The following is a 22,503-nucleotide window of genomic DNA, read 5'->3' on the forward strand; positions in this document are numbered from 1 at the left end:
TGGCTACTTCAGGGGATTCTAAGAATGGTGGCAAAGGTTTTTCTTTACCGTGTATCCCACTGCAAGAAACCTACCTCATTTGGTTTTCCCAAGAGAAAGTATTTGATTCTTACTGTTTTTATCTTTGCAGAAGCAGTCTGTAGATTATTCCTTATTTTATCTGTTAAAATATTTGATTAATGGAATGGTTGTCTCATTGAGCTTTATTTCTATGGTAACCTAACTCTCAGGAAAAAAAAAAGTTAAAAGTAGATTCCTGTTGTACTTACTGTGAGTTACAATTTATATGCAGAAATAATGGGAGTGTCATATGTAATTGTGTAAAATGTACAGATGGACAGTTTTTTTTTTTTTTAAGAAAGATTTCGTGTTTAAAAATAGACCCATATACCTCTAAAGAGAAGCACTTAAACAAATTTAGGATGAAGGCTTTACAAAGTAATTGAAAGCATCCTCTGGAAGATTGAGTTAATTACCACAATTAACCAAAGTCATGAAATTCTTTAATCTTAACTGCTCTTAATTTAACAAGTCATTGCCAACTTAAATTTAGACTGAAGAAAACTAAAGATTTTAATATCAAATATTTTTAATTAAATCTGCATCACCTTGCTTAGTTTGAGGTGTGTTTTAATTCAGAGTACACTAACTTCATGCCAAATAACATGCTTATAACAGAGAACCAGGCTGGACATTTTTTTAACTAATTAACAAATAAATTCTATCCCCTCTAGGAATATTGACTTTAATGAAGCAGTTCTAGTAGGTGCTGTGGTAGCTCCTCACCAGGCATCTGTGCCCATGTCATCTGTGTGAGCGAGGAGGGAGGCATTCCCTCAAATGCCATTTTCCATTTTGAAAGCTTTATTCAAAGACTTCTTTGTTATTATATATTGTCTGATTTTAAATCCAAATGACCTAAGGTGTCAACAATGAAAGGAAGTGTTTCAGTGGTACATTTAGTAGGAAAAGAATGTAAGAAGGAAAAACAGAACTGCGTTCTTGAGCTATTTTTAGAAAGAAACTCCTATTAAAACTTAAGTTTTTTTGTTGAGCAGAAGAGAAATTTGCAGTCCAGATTCATTGTAATTATAATAGAAAAGTCTAATACCGTCTTTAATAGTAAAAAGGTCTTTGTTACAGTATTTGCTTCATAATACATACTTTCATTGCAAGGAAGTCACCACTCTTATTCTTACTTTTAATTGTTAATAAGGCGCCATCTGAATGTCCGCGGAGTGTTTTTAAAGGTGCATTGTAGTTGGATCCTAGATCGTTTTCAAGCTGTTATTCATTCCCTCAGTTGTAGCTCAGTCCTGTGAAAAAGAAAAGCTGTTCAAAATGTATCCATTTTTAAAATTTAACAGAAGTTTCCATAGGTATTTTTACTAGAGGAAGCTTGTGTTCTTCTAGGAGGAGTTGCTAAAATGCTCATAAACACTTTGAGAGTGTCCGTTTTAATGATTTATGTGCTGTGAGAGAGTGATACAGGTGAATGAAAGGGAAGATCATTTTAATGATGTAAGCGTCAGTGTGGGAATTTGTTCTGTTTGCTGGGGTGGTGATTCCTTTCACTCCTTCTTATCTTGTGTGCCTGATGAAGTGATACCGGTTATTGTTCCCTCGTTAGTAAAGTCTCTGTTGACTAGTTATGACCTTGAGCATGACAGATCACAGTGAGCTCAGCTCATGGTCACAAATGGGGGTCCAGATGCTGAGCAGCAGGGCAGATTTGGGGCCTGTGGAAAGAGCCCAGCAGCCCACGGTTCCACGCCTGTGCTGTGCACACCTGTACCTTCCATCATGGTTGCCCTCCCTGCGGTTGACTGTGTGTGTCTGTCCTCCAGTCCTGTTTAAACCGCTTTCCCTGGCAGCCTGCCTTTTCCTCCTAGCCCTCTGCCTCTTAAAATAGTTACAGACCCAGAGGCTCTGACAGAGTAGCTCCTGACTGCAGTAGGTTTATTTTACTCTTTATTCCTAGAGAATTAGCCTTCTGCTCCGAAGCTTTCAGGGAGTTTTTAGGGAAGCAACGAAGAATCTTTTTGGGGGTTCTCTTCATCCACTTGAGGGTTTATGTAATAGATAACTTGTCTGTGTGGTTATATGGGAACTTACATTATCTAACAGGTTGCCTTTTGGCTTGAAGCTGGATGCAAGTGCGCAGTGATCACATCTCTAGCTTGTGCTCTTTCAAAAGGAAATTATGTAGCAATAGGCTTTGTTATATTGAATTTCAACGGTTTTGTCTCATATGAAAGGAACAGTGTGCACAGGAATGCCTTGAGCTCTGCTTGTCTTGTATGTAAGTAGATGGTAATAGGATTGGACCCTCTGCTGGAATTCTGACTTCTGGAAATACTGGGACTGCTGTTATTATTTAGCATGTATTAAGCACCCCCAGAACACATACAATGCACAAAGACTGCATAGTTCCTACTCGCAAAGAACTCACGTGCTAAAATTAGGCAATAGACAGAGACTGGGCCCCCGACATAACGCACTAAGTAAACTGGCAGAAAAAATAGTGTGAAAGGGAAGAAAAGGAAAACAAAATGGAGTGGGGAGAGTTGGGGTCAGCTCACAGGATAGCTTTCAGTTCATCTGGGCTTTTGCCAAACAGGACAAACTGCTGTGCGCCCAGGGGTGCTCCTTCCCTTTCTCTTCCAGCAGCTAGGGAAGTGATGGAGATGGACTGAGCCCTGCAACCAGATCCTCAGCACCAGTTCCCTGTTACAATTCTCCACAAAGGGAGGAGGTTCACTAGTTTCCCTGCACCTGGAATGGTTGTTATATGGAGGGCGTAAACTTCTGGTGTCTCATAAAGTCCAATAAAAGTAAGAAGCATCTTTCCCAGTATAATGAGATTTGTATAGAAATCTGACCTGGCATTCCAGATTTTCTCTCTCCTCCTGAACTGATGTGCACTAGATCTGGTTCCTTAAAACCCTACACTGGTTTAGGATGTTGAGTCAACTGTTGAATTAGAGAAATGCTTTGAGCTTCTCAGAAGAAAGGCATTACGAAGGTCACCTAAGCATTACTGCAGCTCATAAAGGAGTCAGAGAACATGAATCAGAAGGGAGCTAATAAGGCAAGCTTCGGGTATTGGAGATTAATAAATAGGAATATACTGTATGAATCTGTGAGTCATTTTTCCCCTCATATGCAACCTCAGCCAGTCTCTCTGACTAAGGTTCTGGGTCTAGTTCATGGCTCCACAACTAAAAGAGACTTGGAGAAGGCTCAACCAAGAACGCCACAAAATGATTAAAGGGTTGAAAACTGATATCTGTAATATGATGTTAGGGAACTTCTCTTATTTAGCCTGGAGGGGAAAAAATGCCCAGGGGATTCTTGAATTGTTATGCAAGTAAGTAGATGCCTCAGAACCAAGGACTGTTGACCAACTAGTATCTATTTCCATTGAGAATATAAGAGTTCAGTCCAACAAAGGTTAGGTTAGAACCATGGTCCCTCACACTGCAGTCCTGGCACCTTGAGCATCAGCACCACGTGGGAACTTGTGAGAAATGCACCTTCTCAAGTCTCATCCAAGATCTGTTGATTCAGAACCTGGGGAGATGGGACCCAGCAATCTGCATTTTGACAAGCCCCGTAAGTGATTCTGATGCACACTAAGGTTGGCGGACTACTAGATGAGATATAAAGAAGGGTTTTATAAAATGGGGAATTTGAACCCTGGAAAATGTAAACCTTTTTTTGGAAGTTATCTAAAAATGGATTTGTATTTGTGATGTTTTCAATATTCTCTCTAAAGTCTGGAGATAAGTGACCTCTCAAAGTCCCTTCTAGCCCTGACTTTGCTCTGGATTTCTCTGTCACTTAGAGAAGATTAATAATTAACCAGGAAAATTTTGCAATTACTTTTCTGAACTCAGTAAAGACAGTGCCCATTTCAAATGAGAAGCAAATGAGAAAATGTGATAGTAATGTGCTATCAGATTATATCACAGTGTTATTCAGTGGACTCCCTCTTCCCCATGTGACTTTTACACAGCCACCAGAAGGGGAATTTGGGCAGAGGTCAAAACAAGGAGCCTCTTGATGTTAGCTGGTGATTGATCATTTTGTGTCACGGACTGCTGGCTAGATTGGGCGCTTTCTTCATGAAGCCTATGTCAGAAGATCGGTGGCAGTAGGGGAAGTTTGACTACCCCATTTTCCCAACTCTGTCACTCCCACAGGAGAGCTTTGTTGGTGTGCTGTTGTATCACCTGCAGGAATGTCCTTCCCCGTCCCTGCCATGGGGAATTCCATGTGACACCCTAGATGTAGGGGCAGAGCGAGGACCTAAAGAAAATGTAAGCACAGATGTGGTCAGTTTTGGAGGCTGTCTGCTAGAGGTGAAGGATAGTGACCTATTTCATCTTGACGTTTTTATATCTGCAGCAAACAATGGTACACATGCCGGCACTTAATGAAATTAAGTAGTTAATTGCTCAGTTGAAATGGTCAAGGCCACAGGTGCTCTGCCTTCTTCAGTGTAATAAATTATCTAGAGTTAGGAAGGTGGTGGTTCTTACCCTTCCCAATCAAAATAGTTACTCCTCCTGTGAGTCCCTCTACTCACCACCTGCCACACACCTCATTGTGCTTTTGCCTGATGGAATTTTCTTGGGTTGAAAACACAAACTACTGAGAGTACGTCTATTTGTTATACTTTGTATAGCATTTAGTACAATAAAAGCTTTTTGTGATCATAACGAAGAAAGGGTTTTCTGAGGACATGTTTTGCCAGTGCCGTTTAAAAATTGTCACACAAGTGGCACACTGCTGTCTCCAAAGAAGACATGCTTTATCTTGGCCAGGGCACCATGGCTCTAATATTTTAGCCCTTAAAAATGGGATAGGTAGAACCCTTGGCTTTTATGGCTATAGTTAATTACATATTTGCAGAGTATTAAAAGATCCTTGAAGTGAGAAATGACAAGTGAGGGCGTCTGGCTCAAACTTCAGTTTGCTGTGTAATGGGAGACAGGGGGTAAAGGTGGCAAGTGTATATACCAGTGTTGCACAACCTTCAGACTGGGTTGTGTTTGAAAAAACTGAGCTCTTAGACATTAAGCTGCAGGCACTGCTATTTCTACACCTGTGTCTGTTTACGGAGTATATGAAGCCCACCGAATGTGTTAGTTGCACACTGATAAGATAGCTATGTCTCACCAATGCAGAGGACAGAGACAGCTGATTTTTAACATTCTGAGTTAGTCTGAATATAAAATATTTTCTTTAAAACCAGCGAACTCTCAATAACTATAAATCCAAGAGAAAGTTCAAACAATTGGTCCATTTGGACCATTCTTATTGATAGCAGGCAAAAGGCTATTTTCATTTCTCTACAAAGAGAATTTGCTTAATAGTCATTCCCTTTAGTATTTCACTTTGGCAAAAATAGTTTTGTTTCTAAAAGCAATCTTATACCTAGTCCACATATGTTTGATTAAAAACGAGAGTGGGTAAATGGTTTGGGCTAAACCTTTTCTCATTATTGTTCAGTCGAAAAAAAATTAAACTTGATGAAAAAGGAGGAGGAACAACCCCTTTGCTTATTATAGACTACTGAAGAATTACTGACCTAATGCTTCAAAGAAACATCCCCAGAAACAACCTGTTAAGGTACTAGTTAGATCATATATGGTGTTACCATGTAATGCAACTCTCTGCAGCCATTTAAAAGTGATGGCGTTCTATCTATTACGAGTGAAACTTGCAGGTTACAAAATACATATGTATAACCGTTTTCTACATGGAAGGCAATTTTTTTAATGGCTAATGGCTTCATTTTCTTTTTTGAAAGGAAGGCACAGGGGCTTCTGGATGGCTCAGTCAGTTGAGTGTCCAGCTCTTGCTTTCAGCTCAGGTTATGATCCCAAGTCATAGGATCAAGTCCCACATCAGGCTCCTCACTGAGCATGGAGCCTGCTTGGGATCCTCTTTCTCCCTCCCTGTCTCTCTTTCTCTCTCTCTCTCAAAAGTTAAAGAAAAAAAAAAAGGAAGGTACTTATATGTACATGAAAAACGAATGCTTTGCATCAGATGTAAGCAATAGTTATCTCAAGGAGATTAGCTGATGTGTGATGTCTTCCCTCTTCTCTTTGGCTACCTATAGGTTTTTTGTTTTCTTTTTTTTTCTAATGAGCATGCGTTATGTAATAATGAAAAACTTTCTTTTCAAAACAGGGCTGTTATAATTCATTTTGATTTTGACTTTTTTATTTAATTTGGCAGTGGCCTCCCAGTGGCTTACGTAAGTAATGCATACTTCGATGAATAAAACTAGTAGTACATCAGAATGTACACAAAACAGTGGTTATTTTTCAGTGGTGAGCAAAGAGCACTTTTCCTTGCTTTACTTTCTTGTGTACGTACCAGGTTTTTTTTTATATGAGTGTGTATTATTTTTACTATGGGAGATTTTGACTTATTTTTAAGGCAGAGACTTGAGATCTTGGCTCTTGGGAAGAGGCCCATACAAAGTGATGCGTGGCAGTTATTGATAAAGGTTAGTTTTGTTAATTCTTCAGGGTAACAGGTATTCAGCAAGGGTTTGCTTTCACTGCTTATGGCTGTGGATGTTCGGTGAGCTCTAATATGACCTCAAATTGAGTAGGATCTCAGGTTCAGTATTATATAAAGGATGGGAGCTGGGGAACCCAACATTTTTAAGTCATTGAAATAATACTTTGTGTTAGGATTATTCATTTAAATTTTGTAAGGGACCATCATTCTTGGTCTTCAATATAAAGTAGTGAATTATAAAACCATTATAAAAGATAATATTTTGAGTGACAGTTACAAGGGATGATGGAAATAATAAGTCATCTAGCTCGTATTTCCAGAGCACTTATCTTTGTAGTATCAAAGTGTATCTCACCAGTGTTTATTAAAAGTGATAGCACTTTAGGAGAGTACTGGCCTTCTCAATTCTTTCTGCCAAATGCTGCTAGGATGTTCTTGTGGCCTTAATCAGAAGGTTATTTCGGGTAACTATTTGGTCCTGGTGGCAGTTGATGTAAGAAAATCATGAGCAAAAACAGTAGGCCTCCCTTTCAACCCATTTTTGTGTGGTAACATGTGAGAATAAGTACTTTTGATAGTTACTTAAAGAGTCTCTCTTTAAAGTATATTCCTAAGTTTGGGCCTAAATGAGTAGAATCTGTCACCAGGTTTACTTGGGGACAGAGGTTTAGATTGAAACTAAATTGAATCCACTGTCAACAGAACCTTAAACTTAATTTAAAGCCACGGTGCCTTGAGAAACCAAAAGGAATTTAGTAGCATGTATGTAGTATACCATGTTTTGGCCTAGCCTTTGTTTGAGGACCTTTGTTACTCATAGAAGAGTGTTTTCCTGGAATACTTATAACTAAGAAAGCTGGTTTTTCAAGTTTCTTTCTTACCGTTTTTGATCCTTATAAGGAGTGCTTTTCTGTTCATCCTCTCTTATATTTCTTTATCATCTTGCCTCTTTCTCCTGCAATTGTAAGATAGGAATAATCATGTAATTCCTCTCTGCACTGTTGCCTCTTTGGGGAAGTAAAGACATATCCCACATGGGTTTATCATCATATTTTCTGGATCGGGGAGGGGAGAAAGAGATGTCAGTGAGCTATTTAACCCAAAGAGTCAGAAATGCAATGGATAGAGTACTGTTCCAGTGAGATTAGAGATAGCCAGCCACATCAGCATGCCCTAGCTGCCAAGTGATTTCAACTCTGATGAGTCACAGCCCTCCTGCACACAATGTCAGCACAGATACATGGTGTGCCATGTGCCACGGGGCACCTGGATGATTCAGTTGGTTAAGCGTCTGACTCTTGATTTGAGCTCAGGTCATGATCTCATGGTTTGTGAGTTTGAGCCCTGTGTTGGGCTCTGTGCCGACAGCATGGAGCCTGCTTGGGATTCTCTCTGTCTCTCTCCCTCTCTCTCTGCCCTCCTCTCACTTGCTCATGCTCTCTCTTTCTCTCTCCCTCAAAATAAATAAACTTTTAAATTTTTTTCATTAAAAAAATGAAATGCCACGTGCCCTATCAAGATGGAGTAAAATAGGTGGCTACAGTTTGATTAATAGAATGCTTTTCAAGTTGAGTGGCTCAAAGGAAGAAAGAGAACATTTTTTTAAAATGATAGAGTGGATAAAAATATGTCTAGACTATATTCTGAGACTATAGACTAAATTAGAAAAGGTAAAAAAAAAAAAACAACTGTGGTTGCTGTCAAGAGAAAGGGGGGTTTTGTAAGAGCAAGAGGAGAATGGAGTTCAGCTTAAAGATTTGGACTGAGTTTATTGTCTTCCTTTTTATTTTTTTATTTGCTCATTCATTTCTTGGTTTTGTTTGTTTTTGCCTTTTTTACAGACTAAAAGTGAAAATAAGGGGATATGAATGTGCTTAGCATAGTGAGGCGGTGGGGGGCTCATGTATTGTTACAAAGATTTCAGAAAGAAAGTGATTGCTTTAGACTTGACTTGAAATTAAAGTGGTGGCTGGTGCAGGAAGAGAGAATTGTTGGGAGGTTCTGTCACTTTCTGCCTCAGCCTACTGTGCAGAGTTCGGTATCCCTAAGGACCTAGAGGGTGGAGGAGTGTCCAGCCAAGTACCTTTTGCTGTCAGTCCTGATTTTCACGATCTCTACTTCTGTTCACGTTTGTTTGGTTTTTCCTTGAGTGTCTTCAGGCTCTGTGAGACTTGTCAGTAACAGTTAAATAATCCAGAATTTTTATTTGAAGAAAAATGACTTAACAGCTTAATCCAGAAAAGCTTCATTTGATCAGGTATAAAAACTTGACATTGTCATACTATTACGTATTACAATGATACGTTTTTTAAAGTTTAATTTTTATTGCATTTTAAGGGAAAATTACCTTCAATTGGTAATGATATAATGAGAAAGATTTTTTTTTCTGTCTCCCCATTAAATATTAAGCAGCAAACTTCTAAGAACTCAAATGATCAAATTGGATCCAACTATGTAAGAGCAACACAGATATTGAACTTTCTTTCTTTCTTTCTTTCTTTCTTTCTTTCTTTCTTTCTTTCTTATTTCTTTCTTTCATTTTGAGAGGGAGTGCACATGCACACAGGAGGGACAGAGGGAGGGAGAGAGAATCCCAAGCAGGTTCCATGCTGTCAGCACAGAGCCCAACGTGGGGCCTAATCCCAAAAACCATGAGATCATGAGCTGAAGTCCGGAGTCAGACGTTTAACCAACTGAGCCACCCAGGCGCCCCAGAAGTAATTTTTTTAAAGGCAAATCATGGCCACTTCAACAAAAATTATATATAGTAACATTCATTTTACTATAAAATTATGAATCTGATGACACTATAGTTCTGTGAGTGTTTACACATGCTGAGGATTTTGTGACCATCAGCACAGACAGGATAAATAAAAATTAAAACTCCCCAGAGGTTGTCTTTGTGCCACCCCTTTGTATTTAGACCTTCCCCCCATCCCTTAAACTCCCTGAACTATGAAAGTAGTCTCTAAGTTCCACACCAGCCATAGTAAAGGGTGAAAAGCCATAGTTAAGGGGGCTTAAGCACAACCTTTGATCAGTTAAGTGGCTTATGGGCCATTCTTCAGAAGCCAGACTAAAATATAAAAACAAGGAGGAAAAATCTGAGCAGGGAAATCAACAGCTATACTCTGTGGAAAGTAGACTTCACAGAATTAGATCAGCCAAATAAACAAGCAAACAAATACCAGTAACAAAACCTCTAAGGTCTGGGAACATCAGTAACCAGAGTTGCTATGTTATGTACAGTTATAGATATATCTATAATATGTCTAGTTTTAAATAAAAATTTATGAGACATGTAAAGAAATTAGAAATTGTGACATACACAGGAGAAATAAACTAGACAATTGACACTGCTTTTGAGGGGCCCATACACTGAACAAAACAAAGACTTCAAAGTAGCTATTATAAATACTCAAAGATTAAAAGAAACCATTTAAAACATTTTTTTTAATGTTCATTTATTTTGGGGAGAGAACGACAGAGCATGAGTGGGGGAGGGGCAGAGAGAGAGGGAGACACAGAATCCAAAGTGGGCTCCAGGGTCCAAGCTGTCAGCACAGAGCCCGATGTGGGGCTTGAACTCTGTAAAGTGTGAGATCATGACTTGAGCCAAAGTCATCACCTTAACCAACTGAGCCACACAGGCGCCCCTAAAAGAAACCATTTTTAAAGAAAAAAATGAAGGTATGGTGGCAGTGAATCACCAAATAGTGACTCTTTTTAAAGCGATAGAAAATGCAGACATGATACCAGAAGCACAAACAACAAAGGTAAAAATAGATAAATTGGACTACATCAAAATTAAAAGCTTCCGCACAACAAAGGACACAATCAATAGAGTGAAAAGGCAACCTTTGGAATGGGAGAAAAAAATATATAAATCATATATCTAATAAGGGGTTAGTATCCAGAATATATAAAGAATTCCTACAATTCAACAGCAAAAAACAAAACAAAACAAACCAACCAAAGAAACAAAAAAACAAAAAATGTGCAGAGGACTTGAAGTAGATATTTCACTAAAGAAGACCTACAAATGGCCAAAAAGCCAGTGAAAAGATGCTCATCATCACTAATCATTATCGAAATGCAAATCGAAACCACCGTGAGATATCACCTCACACCAGTTAGAATGGCTACTATATATAAAAAACAAAACAAGTCAGGCTCTGGGCTGATGGCTCGGAGCCTGGAGCCGGTTTCTGATTCTGTGTCTCCCTCTCTCTCTGCCCCTCCCCCGTTCATGCTCTGTCTCTCTCTGTCCCAAAAATAAATAAAAAACGTTGAAAAAAAATTAAAAAAAAAAAAAACAAAACAAAACAAAACAAAAAACAAGCATTAGTGAGGATGTGGAGAAATTGGAACCTTTGTACCTTGTTGGTGGGAATATAAAATGGTGTGGCTGCTGTGCAAAGCAGTACAGTAGTTTCTCAAAGAGATAAAAACAGAATTACCACCTCACCTGGCAATTTTGCTTCTGGATATACACCCAAAAGAATTGAAAACAGAGACTTGGAGAGAAATTTGTACACCTTTTTTTTGATAGCATTATTCACAGTATCCAAAAAGTGGAAGTAACTGAAATGTCCATCGGTGAATGAGTAAAAAAAAATGTGGTTTATATGTACAATGGAATATTATTCAGCCTTAAAAAGGAAAGAAATTCTGAACATGCTACAGTGTGGATGAACTTTGAAGACACTATGCTAAGTAAAATAGGGCAGTCACAAAAACACACTGTATGGTCTCACTTATATGGATGTACTTAAAGTAGTCAGACTCATAGAGACAGAAAGTAGAATGGTGGTTGCCAAGGACTGGGGTGAGAGGGAATGGGAAATTATTCTTTAATAGGTACAGAGTTTCAGTTTTGTAAGATGAAAAGAGTTTTGTGGTGATGTTTGCATAACAACGCAAATGTACTTAATGCCACAGTACACTTAAAAGTAGTTAAATGGTAAGTTTTATGCTTATTTTACCACAATTAAAAAAATGTTTTAAACATGGAAATTCTGGAATTGAACAGTATAACAAAAGGAAAAACTTACCAGAGGGATCAACAGTAGATTTGAGTTGTCAGAAGAAAGAATCTGCAAATTGAAGAGAGAGCCATGGAGATAATGCAGTCTGAAGAACAGAACAAAAGAATGAAAAAGAATGAACAGAATCTCAGAAGAATATAGGTCACTATTAAGTATGCCAATTGAAGTATCAGAAGTAGAAGAGAGAGAGAGAAAAAGGGGTAGAAAAATATTCAAAGAAGTCATGATTTACAGCCTTACAAGTGGATGAAATACACTAATGTACACATTCAAGATGCTTAGCAGACTCTAATTTGGATAAGCATTAAGAGATCCACACCCAGATATGTAATCAAAATTTTGAAAGACAAAAAGGTGATGTGGATAGCAGCAAGAAAGGAAAAACTCAATTATAAGGGAACTTCACTAATATTAACACCTGATTTCTTATGAGAAACAGTGGGGGCCAGAAGGCAGTTAAGAGGGCACATTAAAGTGTTAAAAGAATCCTCTGCCCTGCAAAACTATCTTTCAGAAGTAAAGGCAAAATAAAAACATTTTTATCCCAAGTAACTGAAAACAGAATCCATTGCTAGCAGTTCTGCCTTAACAAGAAATACTAAAGGAAGTGACACTTGACAGTAATATGAAGACACACACACACACACACACACACACACACACACACACACACAGTAAAGGTAATTAAGTAGGTAATGATAAAAGACTGTATAATTATATATTTCTGCTTCTTATAACTGATTTCAAACATCACTAAAGAGCAGCTTATATCTGGTTGCTTTCTAGTTACTGTAATAAAGCTCTGTGTTCACATCAAAGCATCCTCCCTAGCCTCAAGTTTTCTAAAGTAAAAACTGAGCCAAAGGGAGTCAGTGACTTGCCCAAGAAAGTTTATCTCAAGCATCCACCAAGGAGTTGAGTGCCAGGAGCACACTCAGAATCAGGAAATAATATTCAAAGAAATCTTATAAACTGTCTTATCTCATATTTTTAAATTTTTTTTTTCCCAACGTTTATTTATTTTTGGGACAGAGAGAGACAGAGCATGAACGGGGGAGAGGCAGAGAGAGAGGGAGACACAGAATCAGAAACAGGCTCCAGGCTCTGAGCCATCAGCCCAGAGCCCGACGCGGGGCTCGAACTCACGGACCGTGAGATCGTGACCTGGCTGAAGTCGGACGCTTAACCGACTGCGCCACCCAGGCGCCCCCTCACTCATATTTTTAAATTACTATTTCCATCATTCTTTGAGGGTGATAGCAAGCAAATGCTTATGGTTTCTTAAGTTAGTAAAAAGATTTCAATTTCAGTTGTCTCAATGAGAGATAGGAGGAACTGCTAAATTTTCACCTGACTTCCTGCCCAGACGAACAATGTTTTAGACTTACTGCCTTGTTTAGGCTGTTTACACTGTGAATTTGGGTGGAATTGAATTAAATTTGCAGACTTCTGATAAAGCACTTCAGAGGCCTGAACCAACTTTCAGACCTGAACCAACCAGTTTTTGAATTGCAAAAAGGAAAAGTCTGACTGAATCAATTTAATAATTATTTGTTCCCTCTTGCTTTTTCTGCTGCCTAAGAACTATTGCTTAAGAACCTCTGGAATGAAAATAAGAGCTATGGAGCTGTAAGTTGAGCATGGAAAATAGTTGAGATAATAATCTCCATCTATCCACTCTTCTATTTATGTTAATGTTCTATTAATAGAAAGAATGTGTAGTAGTATCAGGAATCAATGTTTTTATAAGTACCATTCATATTTCTGTTGAGCTTCTATAATCAGAACAAAATTAGCAAATAAATATGTAGGAACCAGGATACCCATACATAGTCCCATTTTAAACTGTAGCTGAAGGGAAAGTATTACCTTAATACAGCTCCTAGAGCTTAGCCAGACAGCCCAACACTTCAGGGCACAGAACTGGAACAGTACGCCTAGGTTTGCCATTTGATAGGAGTGATGTTAAGTGATTTATTCATGAGAATGATTCTACTTTCAGTTATGAGTGGAGAAAAAATTATGTAGAGTAACTGAGGGGAATCCATCTACAGTGTACACAGAAAGGGAAAAAAATGGTTCGAAGCCATTTCCGTCTTAGGACAGGAGTAAATGTATAAAGCTCAGCTATCCTTGTCCCTTGCTTTCAAGCAGTGTCGTACCTGCAACACTCCAGCAAGGGGGTCATAATCCTTAAAAAAACAAAAACAAAGAAACTCTTAGCAGCTTTCACGTTTCTTTTTTTTTTTTTTTTTTCAAATTAATTATTTTTTGAGAGAGAAAGAGAAAGCACTAGTGAGCAAGGGGCAGAGAGAGAGAGGGAGAGTGCAGAGCCCTGAGCCGGTTCGGTTCGTGCTCACCTGATGCAGGACTCATGCTCACCTGAAGCGGGGCGCGAGCTCACCTGATGCTGGGCTTGAACTCATGAACTGTGAGAAAACCAACTGAACCACCCCAGGAGCCTCTAATTCCACATTTCTGATGGGAGCACACTGCAGTGTGCAACAAGCCATTCAGTTATAAATTTTTTCTTCCTCTCCAAGGGCAGTCTTACTACAATGAAAGACTGTTTGCCATATCTCCAAATTTGATAGAGTGGCCAATATGTATTTCATTATAGTAACTTTGTGGAATCATGAAATTTGAAATAGAAACAACTGGGGTGCTCAGCTGGCTCAGTCAATGGAGCATGTGACTCTTGATCTTGGAATTGTGGGTTCGAGCCCCACGTTGGGTGTAAGTATTACTTAAAAACAAGGGTGCCTGTTTGGCTCAGTCAGTTAGTTGAGCATCTAACTTTGGCTCAGGTCATGATCTCACGGTTGGTGGGTTTGAGCCTGGAGTTGGGCTCTGTGCTGACAGCTTGGAGCCTGGAACCTGCTTCCGATTCTGTGTTTCCCTCTCTCTCTGCACCTCCCCTGCTCATGCTCTGTCTCTTTCTCTCAAAAATAAATAAACATTAAAAAAAACAATTTAAAAAACCAAAATCTTTTTAAAAAATAAAAAATAAAAAATAAAATAGAAACATTAAAGCTTTTTTAAAATAACTGCTCATACAGTCATTCAAATTCCATTTGAACGTCTCCAAGGAAATGGCGCTTGCACCTCCTGGGGTAGTCTTTCAGTTTTTAAAAACTTCTGTGTCTTCTCTTCTTCAGGCCAAATCACCGTAAACCATTCATTCATTCATTCATTCATTCATTTATTTTAAGGGGAGGAGGGACAGAGAGAGGGAGAGAGAGAATCCCAAGCAGGCTCTTCACTGTCTGTACAGAGACTGATGCAGGTCTCAAACCCAGGAACCTGTGATATTGTGACCTGAGCCACCCAGCCATCCTTGTAGTAACTCCTTTTATCTCCTTTTCATTATTGTTGCTCTTTATTTCTCTTTATCCTTTTAAAAATATATTTACTTAACAGATTTCTTATAACGCCTTTATACAGAGCAAAAGGCTTTTGGAAAACATCTAAATAACACATGCTTTATGAGCCAAAAAGAAACTTAAATGTCAGAATGACAAAAATGCAGGAGGGAGAGTGGATACAGCAGGAATGAGGCCTGCAGAAGAAACAGGGTCTGGAGACGCTGAGCCCACAGGATCTGCAGTGGAAACTTTATATCGAGGAGCAAAATAAGTTTGTGCATGTTCCAGAAATTCATGAGGGCCGTTGATGGCATTGTTTGAGAAAGGGTCAGGAATTTCCACCCCCTCTCCCCACAGCACAATCCTGCGGTTCATAGTTGCAGACTGCACTGCCTCTTCCTAGTCCTGTGGTCTCTGGTTGATACAGAATAATTGGGTTGGATGGGACTTGAAGATACCATCTGATCTTGAAAATTTACAAAGATCATGGCTCTGCAGCGCTCCTTGTAGCCGGTTCTCTTTTTTACCCTTTCCTCTTTCCCCATTGTTCCTGCCTCACCATCCCCAGCTCAGGCCAAGACCCCAAGGAATCTCAATTCCCCAAAGAGGAGCTAGTGTCATTAAGAAGGACTGATGAATGCCAACCAGGAGCATCACCTCTTTACACTGCTTTCATTCGAATACCTCCATATAGTAAGTAGGAACCACCATCTCACTTCTACTTTGTTATGACAGTCACATCTTCAAAACGACCAAAATTGGACCAGATGACTTCTCAAGACTTTTCAAACTCTGATGTTCTCTGATTCTCTAATGCTGTGAACCAAAATAGGAATAAGAGACTAATCTTAGGTTGTTCCTTGTGAGGATTAACCTCAAATACTGTTCCAGTAAAAAGGCTTGCAGTGCACTTGGCACCCTCAGGACATTTTTGTATTTTCTGGGTGAAGTTCAGTTCTTCTGGCCAGTCCTCAAGAGAAGCGTACAAAGGATGAAGGAAGAATTCTAAAGAAGGACCAGGTGTGACTGAGGATGCCCTTTAGAATCCCGTAGATGGGAATATGATAGACGACTCCAAACCATGTCCAAAGGTTTGGTCCAAACCAGTGACCTTTTCACACAGTGCTCAGGTGCCAGGACAAAGAGATGTTCTTGAAAGTGAAAAAGATAAATAAAAATATATAGATGTATTTATATCTTAAATTATAGGTCATAAACTTGATGGAAGAATTGTCTGAGAGGCCTGGGTTGAAAACAGATTGATAGTAAATTCATTTTGTTTATTAGCAAAAACAAAGCATATTTTGGTGGTACATTCCTAACTTTAAAAAAAAAATGTACTTTCCTTTGTAGTGTTTTAAACAGTTTTTCCGATGCTAAAAACTAGTAGTTGCTCATCATAGGAAGTTTTGGATAATATAAAAAAAATGTCAAGAGCACCTAGAGAATGCTGAACCTTGGCCCTATTTCTTTAAAGTCTCGTTACTGATGCGTGCTTAAGCATAGTTGATCATATGGCACACACCATTTGTATGCTGGTTTTTTCCATAGCAGACTGTGTTCCAATGCCATGAAAAATTCTCAAGTTACATTATGTTAGTGAATATGTTAAATTTCCTCTTTAGAAGTCACCAGTATTTCCTCAGCCTTTCCTCCTGTCTGGGGACAATTAAATGGTTTTCTTTTTTTCATGATCATAATAAATGACATTTTTGTACATCAGTATTTGTTCACATTTCACATTATTTGCTTATTTTCTTGAGCTTGTGAGGTTAATGTCATAAAGACACCCATCCCCTCCCTGAGTACTCTCTGTTCAAGAGAGAGTACTGGGACCACCACGGATCTGACCCAGCCTGGTGTGTTTATAAGGACCATTTCCCATATGAAAAATAAATGGGGGGCGCCTGGGTGGCGCAGTCGGTTAAGCGTCCGACTTCAGCCAGGTCACGATCTCGCGGTCTGTGAGTTCGAGCCCCGCGTCAGGCTCTGGGCTGATGGCTCAGAGCCTGGAGCCTGTTTCCGATTCTGTGTCTCCCTCTCTCTCTGCCCCTCCCCCGTTCATGCTCTGTCTCTCTCTGTCCCAAAAATAAATAAACGTTGAAAAAAAAAAAATTAAAAAAAAAAAAAAAGAAAAATAAATGGTCCTACTTAGAACCGTTTAAATCATTTCCAACTATACTTATGAGAGAGAACATTTCAGAACTGATTTTAGAATTGGTATTGGAGTAGCAGAGCAAGGTGACACTTTTCTTTATAGTTTGCTTCTACTCTAACTTATTTTAATTGACCTCCTTGAAGCTTTAGGTGTATGAAGTGTCCACAAGTCCAGATTTAAACTATCTTCAATCTGTGGGCCTCTGTAGGAGTGATTTTCAGCCCAGCTGTTTATATTTGCCCTAAACCTGAATGCATATAAATGGGTTTCCACCTTTTGGATCCTGGAGAAGTGAGATCGAACACTTGTCTCCACAGGAATGCCCTGCTTTTCTTTTTCTGTGCAAGTAGTACGTGCCTAGTTGGAAGAGAGTTCACTAGTTTGTCCTCACAGCAGGCCTTTCTCTTACATCTCTGGCCTCGAAAGAGTTCTATCTGAGTCCCTTTCTGTGGAACTCTGTATTTGCAGTTGTAAGTCAGCCACCTCCTCTACTTGATCTATATTTGCTCTTTGCTTCTTGCTGCCATTGTTTTAACAAGATGTGACACCCTGTCTTTGAGCCTTGCTCGATTGAACTGGCTGCTTTTATTGCATCTAAGTGGAATGTTGCTTCTTTCATTGAATAAGAGAACTCTTTCTTTCTTTCTTTCTTTCTTTCTTTCTTTCTTTCTTTCTTTCTTTCTTTCTACTATTTAAAGGGGAGCTTGGGGGGCAGGGGGAGGCAATGCTGGCAATATAGGAAAGGAGAAATATCAAAAGTGAATGGTTTTTATGGGTTTTTTTCCTCAGGTTTACTGAGGTATAATTGACAAAATTGTAAGATATTTGAAATGTACACCACGGTGATTTTATATGCATATATATTGCAAAAGGATTCCTCCCATCTAGTTAATGAATACCTCTATCACCTCACATATTTATATATGCTGGTGTTATTTATAGTTAGTTTTATTCAGGTACAGTTTACATGCACTAAAATTCACCAGTTGCAAGTGTACAGTTTAAAACGTTTTGATACTCAAGATATAGAATGAAAAGTTTCCTGCGTAGACATATGTTTTCACTTCCCTTGGGTGAAAATACCTCAGAACGGGACTGCTGACTTGTGTGGTAAGCATACGCTTTATAAGAAACTGCCAACCTGTTGTCCGAAGTGGCTTAATCATTTTGCGTGACGTTCTTTTCTTGGCACCTTTTAGGAGTTTCTTTGTCTACCTCTTCACTCCCTTCACTCCTCAAAACTGTTCCTGGGCCTTAGAGTGCATATCAATCTTGAATCAAAGACAAGGCCAGAGTTTGTACATTGAGGAAGAAGAGCAGGACTAGAGGAAGATGGACTGGGTATAGCCACATGACTACTAGAGGTGGGGGACATAAGAGTGAGAAAGATCCTTCCAGAAGGATTATTGGAACCTCAGGTTGTTCTTCCTATGCCTACAGTGGAACCTCAGGTTGTTCTTCCTATGCCTACAGTGGTACTGATACCTTCAGGTTGCTTGAAGCTAACCACAACTTACAAAGCACTTGTGCATACATTAGATTTGATCCTAACAATAATTCTATAAAGCACATGTATTATTACTATCCCCATTTTACAGATGATGAAACAGGATTCAGAAAGTGTATGTGACTTACCCAAGGTCACACTGCTACTTAGTAACAGAGCCAGGATTAGGCCTTGAGTTTCCTGACCATTACCCCAGGACTTTATCTGCTAGTAATGATAATAGTCACCATGTATTGATCCCTGGCACTGAACTAGGGCTTCTGCATGGCCTCCACATTATGTACTATTATTCCCATTTTCCAGATGAGTCATTTCAATGACTTGCCCATGATTGTGTAGCCAGTAGCTAGCTGGATTGGAATGGACCCAGAACCTCTGACCGCAGGTCCTGTGCTCTTTCCTGTTCTTCATGCCGGAGACACGAATGTTCCTTTTTTTAATGGCAGAGAGAAGAGGAGAAGCTAGAGAGCATGCAGTGCTGGGAATGAGCCACAGTGTCTTAGCAAACTGTCTTGCCACTTCTTTTTCAGTTGATACTAGGTTTTAAATCTGCAGCCTCTTCACTTTGAATGTCTTACATCTTTATTATCAGGCTTTACACTCATGCTCTTTGTCCCCAGAGAATAAACCTGCTTATTCCTGCTTCTATGATCTGTGTCATAGATACAGTTCCAAGCTGGGTCTAACATTGGCTTGACTGTTTTGCCTCCCCTTCTGACATTTTTCCCCATTTCCCTCCCTCTCTCTTTTCTCTACCCCTCCTCTCTACCCCTTTCTTGCTGTCTTTCTTGCTTCTGCTTCAGTCAGAATATCATCTGCCTTTCCTTAGGCTCCTTTGTTCCCATAGACTTTGCATATCTGTAAATATGCCATTTAAAGGTAGTTAAAGCAAGTTTCAGAGCCGTTCTAGTAATGTTTCAGTTTTTTATCATTAGAGTGAAAATATGAAACTCAGTATTTTTCATCATAAATACACTATTATTTTTTAAATTAATTTTGTGTTTATTTTGAGAGAGCATGAGCAGAGGAGAGGGGTAGAGGGAGAGACAGAGAGAGAGAGAATCCCAAGCAGGCTCCACACTCAGTGCAGAGCCTGATGTGGGGCTCAAACGCACGAACCGTGAGATCATGACCTGAGCTGAAATCAATAGTAGGACGCTTAACTGACCGGGCAACCCAGGCACCCCTTAAATTAATTTTTTAAATGTAAAAATATAAAGTAGATGTTGTCACGAGCTATTCAAGAATGATGGTGTTGGGGCACCTGGGTGGCTCAGTTGGCCAACTTCAGTTCAGGTCATGATCTCACAGTTCGTGGGTTCGGGCCCCACGTTGGGCTCTGTGCTGACAGCTCAGAGCCTGGAGCCTGCTTCGGATTCTATGTTTCTCTCTCTCTCTCTCTCTCTCTCTCTGCCTCTCCCCTACTCACACTCTGTCTCTCTCTGTCTCTCAAAAATAAATTTAAAAAATTAAAAAAAATTTTTTAAAAAGAATGATGGTGTTAATACAAACTCCTTATGATAAGATCTACATCCTGAATGTTGAAAGAAAAAAATGATTCTGCTGTACTATTCTGCAAATAAGATTTCCAAAATGTATCTCCCATTTTACTTAAATATTTACTTAATATTTTCTTGATGAAAATGTGGTCATTTTTATGGCTAAGTAGTCAGACTCACAGGTAGCAGAGAGTCGTAGATTTTACATCATACTATTGAAGAGATTACCGTCTTCAAATTTCTACCTAAGTGTCAGAATTCAAGATCCAATCCTAGCTGCTAGGAAAGTAGGTTTTACATTTTCAGAGTTGAGTGTGAGGCACTTTGGGCTTCAGAAGAGGTGTTGGAAAATTATTTCAGAGCACTGAGGTCCTCTGCATGGGGGACCTGGCTCCTTCCATTCACATGGTGGAGGGAGAGCTTGGCCTGGGTGCAGTCCATGAAACCTCAGAGAAAAGCTCACCACAGGCCAGAAGCTAACAAGGAAGGGAGGTCGGTCATGGACCAGGCCTTTAAAACCACAGGATCCCTGGGAACAAGTCATAACTCAGCCACAGTCCACCACAGACCTGCTTGTCTGGGTTGGGTCATGCCGGCTGAGGAGCTGATTGGGCTGCGATGCTGAGAGAGGAGGAACGTGGATGGAAGACTGGCACCCCCTCCGTATGTTTGCTTGGAAAGACCAGGGGTCATCTTGGATGTTCTCTTCAGCAGCATTTCAGAGCAGGGAGCCTCCCACCCAGGCTTTTTTTTGCATTAATGTCTATTAAGTGCTACAACTCAGCAACATCCCTGTTTTTAGACAGTGTACAAATTCATCTAGAAATATTCTGAGAATGTTTGTTTTCACTTTTTCTTCAGCCTTCATATTTCTAGTGTAGTAGATAAGAGGGTATGAGGTAGAGGTGAAGCAGATGCTCATGGAGGAAATTCTAGAGAGAGAACCTGTAAACACTTTACTTGGGAGTCCTGCCAGCATGCTCACTGGGCCTGGTGAAGGAAGCAGGGCTGGTTCAGAGATCAAGGGACAGAAGTGATGGTGAGCAGAACTCAGAGTTGAGAAACATGCTCAGAAGCCATTGAAGGCACCGAGGAAAGAGAATGAGGATCTTATTACCATTACAGGTTTGGGAGACCGAACTCACGAGACCACTAGTACCTCTCCCAAATGTACCCTCTTCCTCAAATGCAAGAGGTTGGCGGCATTTGAAAATTGAAGAATATCTTGTAACCTTATAAGAATATCTTAGCCATATAGGGGCTTCATACTGGGTGAAAGAGAGAGAGAGAGTTAGGGGGCTTGTTCTGACCCTCCTTCATCTTCTGACCCTTTTCAGAAAAGCTCTTGTAGGAGAGAGAAAAGAACCAAGGCTTTCACTGGAAGTTATAACATTGCGCCCTTGTTGAGAATCATTGCTGAGGAGAAGAGGCATTTACATGTGATGCTTCCACACATCAAGCCTCTCTGTCTCCCAGCCACATGATTTCTATGAACTCAAATGAGTTGATTCTTCAGTATCAGGTCTAGGCTGCCTCTCAAGCAGGCTCCACACTCAGCGCAGAGCCTGATGCAGGGGCTCACCACACTGGGATCATGACCTGAGCGGAAATCAAGAGTCAGGCACCTGGGGCGCCTGGGTGGCGCAGTCGGTTAAGCGTCCGACTTCAGCCAGGTCACGATCTCGCGGTCCGTGAGTTCGAGCCCCGTGTCGGGCTCTGGGCTGATGGCTCAGAGCCTGGAGCCTGTTTCCAATTCTGTGTCTCCCTCTCTCTCTGCCCCTCCCCCGTTCATGCTCTGTCTCTCTCTGTCCCAAAAATAAATAAAAACGTTGTAAAAAAAAAATTAAAAAAAAAAAAAAGAGTCAGGCGCTTAACCGACTAAGCTACCCAGGTGTCCCTTCCTTATCCCAATATTAAGTAAATATTTACATATTTTTTTTTTCTTATTCTCTTCAGGTTTCAGTTTTCACATTTAAATCTTCCATTTATTTTGGTATGAGGTAGGGATCTTTTTTTCTTCCTTCCAGTTAATTAGCAATTAGCACATTGGCCCAACATCACTTGTTGATTAAGCTGACCTGTCCCCACTGATTTGATTGCTCACCTCCAAAATCCTGCTTTCAAACACCCAGCACTCTCAGGTGTCATACCCAGCCAGACCTCAGCCACTCTGAATTTGGGCTTCTGTATTCTCGACAGTCTTGGCCTTGTGTGCGATGTTCCCTGGCCACCCCTGACAGTGGCCCCGTCTCAGCAGCATTACCACCTTCTGTGCAGCAAGTTGCACACTTGTTTAACTGCTTTGTTTTATTTTGCTCCTGTTTGATAAAAATTAATGGAAGAGGGAGAAAATCAGGGTGTTGGTACTTGTCATAAAAAAAACAGG

General features: G+C 39.9%; 1 protein-coding gene across 5 annotated transcripts in view; it reads left to right on the forward strand.

Moving 5' to 3' along the window:
- Window positions 1–22,503, forward strand: part of SLC20A2 (solute carrier family 20 member 2) — a 109,258-nt gene that overhangs the window by 33,813 nt on the left and 52,942 nt on the right. The gene's annotated exons all lie outside the window — the stretch shown is intronic.

Source organism: Puma concolor, chromosome B1, assembly GCF_028749965.1.
Source record: "Puma concolor isolate L17-30 chromosome B1, mPumCon1.1.hap2, whole genome shotgun sequence".
NCBI lineage: Eukaryota > Metazoa > Chordata > Mammalia > Carnivora > Felidae > Puma > Puma concolor.